This window comes from Schistocerca nitens, chromosome 1, assembly GCF_023898315.1.
Source record: "Schistocerca nitens isolate TAMUIC-IGC-003100 chromosome 1, iqSchNite1.1, whole genome shotgun sequence".
Classification (NCBI taxonomy): domain Eukaryota; kingdom Metazoa; phylum Arthropoda; class Insecta; order Orthoptera; family Acrididae; genus Schistocerca; species Schistocerca nitens.
The window spans coordinates 681,957,507-681,961,428 of record NC_064614.1 but is presented as its reverse complement, the minus strand read 5'-3'; positions in this window follow the sequence as shown (position 1 = coordinate 681,961,428).

Genomic DNA, 3,922 nt, shown 5'->3' with positions numbered 1-3,922 from the left:
ATATACCCCACGACAGCCACACAAAGACCACAGGACCTACAAAATTCAACTGACACAGAACTGAAGCCAAAGGATCACATCAATTTCATCATGAAAAAAAATGTTCACTTGTGAAGCGCACTTTCGGTTGAATGGTTTCGTGAACAAGCAGGACTGCAGGATTTGGGACACAGAAAGCCCTCGCGTAATTATAGAGAAGACATTACGACCTCAACGATCGACTGTGTGCTGTAGCGTTTGGGCTGAGGTCGTAATTGGGACTATGTATAGAAAGAAAGTGCCGGAAACGCATTAACAGTGGACGGCGAGCGCTACAGCAATATGTTTAGAAAGTTCTTGTGGTTCTAACTGGATCGTGTGAGTTGTGAAGAGTTTTGGTTTCAACAAATAGCGCAATCTCTCAAACATCAATTGCAACAATGTACTTCTTACGAGAGAGGTTCTCTGGCCGAATGATTTCTCGCAACGGTGATGTGAATCTTCTACCATGATCTCGTGACTTAACGTCATGTGATTTTTTTCTGTGGGGATATTTGAAATATCATGTGTACGATAACAAACCCTCATCATTTCCAGAGCTCAAAGCTAAAATTCAGAGTGTAACTCGGGAACTAGAGGTGTAAGTAAGCCGAAGAAATTTAGAAAATTTTATCGAAGAAACGAAAGGGTGCCTGTTGAGTCGTGGAGGGAATTGGATTAACATCATGTTTCATACACAATCACAGGTAACGTACAGTACAATAATATGTAAATGACTGCATTTAATCAATAAATTTGTACGTTATTATGCGCTCAAACGTTACATTCGTTGTGGAACACCCTGTAGGTGCTATTTTTAATAGCTGAGATGTACTGCGTAAGATTAAGTGATGTTTTCATTCATAGGGGATTTAGGGAACATTGCCACTCTGAGGAAAATGTTGTTTTTACCTGACATCACGTCATAGATAACCATATGAAATATAATTGTACAAACGGTATATATTCTGTAACTATAAAATACTCGTCATATATTATAGGTGTGTAGGTAGGGCATAGTGGCCAGAGCCACGGAAAAGGAATAATAACACTCAGGTGGAGTAGTATCTGGATTTCTAAGGCTTCGGTTTGGACGCTTCCCCCTAAACCGTGTCACCCAAACATTGCCTGTATTTTTTCTTCTTTTTGTTCAAAACATATGGTAGATTATTCCGATCAGAAAGCTGAAATGTGAAATGGCATAAATTAATTGCTGATACGTCATAATACCTTCGTTCCATGTCAGAAATGTAGTCCTCCGTTTTGCTCTTGGTTGAATACACTTCTGAAGTACCCAACAGTCTTCTTGTCTTCAGTAGCATCACGGTTTTCTTAAGAACTCTTCGTTGAAGAGTGTTTCTTGAAATACTGAATATTTTGGATGCTGCAGCAAACGGCATCTTCTTTTTTTACAGGATCCAATGCCTTGAGGATAGATACGGAATCCCACGATTGTTGTAGTGATTTTCTTAAATAAGCATCTTGACATACACGTGTAATAAGACAACATAGCTTTTCATCACGTTGTTAATACACCAGTGCCTTAGTAAGCTTATTTTACGAAATACTCTTGTCTTATTATAAATTTAGTTGTTTTGAAACAAGGTAAATACATTACGAATATGTGATCGGGCAAAGAGGTCACGTGGCCAATTTCAACATTCCCCAGAAACTTCAAGCTCTGTTGTAACTTTATGATTACTTAGAAATCTGTAGCTTTATTAGATTTACGTTTTAACACCACATATAAATTATAGGAAAAGGTATCTCACAGCCGAGAAAAGATACTCATCAATGTTCAGAATTTGGTAGCAGCAAAGGAGTTGCATTACTGTAAGTTAAAGCTAAATTTTGTTGAAGTCTTTTTTACTAGCTGGGGCACAGTTACAAATTTTGTGAAGCAGAAGGTTTACACTGGAGAATAATCTTCTGAAATGTTCACAATTCGTACAGCACAGGGAGCAAACTTCAGAACCTACCTCGTCGAAGATTACAGGTTCCGACTAATTACCGGAACTTTCTTTGGGGTAGAATTGCAGAAAAAGAGAGATACGTTCACATACATCGTTGAGAACATTATACGTAAGAAAAATACCAAACTTGCGACAAAATGAGTCGGATTTTGTAACGCATAGTACATTGGAACAATATGTAGTACATATAACTCTCCAAAGAGTAAATGAAGTGGTTGAAGAAAATCTACAAGAAACTGCGACTCTAATTGAGAAAAGATGAATATATACTCTTTTAAATATTTTATTGTGTTATTTTAGACGATATATTATTTCTACATGTACCTCCTAACTGTCCAATGAACAAGCTGATTGGAGAGATTTGAGAGGGTATGATACCGCTTAAATTATTCATAGTGGTTTGTTTTACACGATTTAAATCTAACGGTTATGAACTAACTGTTGAATTATCTGGGTGAGAAAGAACTTTGAGAGACGTCAATATTTTGTTAAAATATTTCAATGAGTTCTTTTACGTTACCTGTATTAATCTGTAACAGCTGGATTTACCTCAAATAACGAAGCAGACGCAACGAAGTCTACCGCGGCGAGATTCCTGTCGTAATGACAGTTACGACGTTGCAGGTGAGGGTGTATACGTGGAACGCAGCATCCCTACGTAATAAGGACAGGTGATATACCGGCCGACCATCAGACAGGATCTTTCGCACCAAATGTGATCCGTCGGTTCCAGGCCCTGAGATCACAGGTCGAGCCAATGGCCATTGCATACCCTTACTCCACAGCGTCACAATCACGCTAGCAATGTAAAAGAACGAGAGTTGAGGGCGTTCATTGAAATTAAGTTATGATCCACTGCAGCATCGAACGATTCAAAATGAAATCAGATTTGGAAAATATGGGGAAGAAAATGGTCCAAGTCCTGCTAAGGAAAGCGTCCCCGTATGTGATGAAGAGGAACCACGTGAAATCTAAACGTGGATGGAATGAAGGAAATTCAAAGCCCAGTTTTTGCGGAAGCGATTCCACTATCTCCATACTGAGCCACATCGTTCGGGTACACGGTGGAAGAAAACAACGGTGTGTCGCCTGTGTGTCCATTTACGTAGTGTCATCGATGTACAATACAATATTCCGGCATATCCTTACACCACCTCGGTTTAACTCTGTTCGCCTGCGGCTAACCGTGCTACAAAACTATGCACCTCTGTTGTGTTGATACACCCCCAAACTATGTATGATTCTGCCTCTTCCGTTAATAGTGAGGTTGCAGTGCCTTCTAAGAATGGGAAGACGTTTAAAGTTCACTTCGCGCCAGGTACTATCCACATTCACTTGGTACACAGAACTGTAATCCATCTGAGAACGTCATCTTTACCCACCTGCGTTTGAATCATTCGAGATGGCCAAAAGACTACTGTAATTTGTCTTTCAGGAACCAGTAAACTCGTGCAATGTAGATGTTAACAACAGAAATAGTGTACATGACTCATATCTATCTCCCGTAAGTCTCAAAATCGTAGCTAGTATTCTTCATATAAGGGCTGCCAACAACAGAGCCATTCTTGCAAATACTGTGACAAACGAATACCGTTTCTATTTCCGTTACACCCTGTAATCAACGTGGTTTATTCCTAGGTACCAGGAACCTATTATACACACGGAATTTGAGCAGCAATGCTTCACTAATTATATTTAAATGGACGAGGAACTAGTAAGGCTGACTGATTACTTGAATTGGAGTAAGCTCCCAACGTAACGTACGGAATGCCTGGGGCAAATTGTACGTGCCTAACTCAGCTGATAATTCAGACGTCTGAGACTTCAAGTAGTTAACCGAGGCTAACTGGAAAGACTGAACGCTATTTGCTGGTGTGCTGTTTCCGCCTCGTCTATTCTCTAATCTCAGTAATCTTATTTCTGTCGGCCTT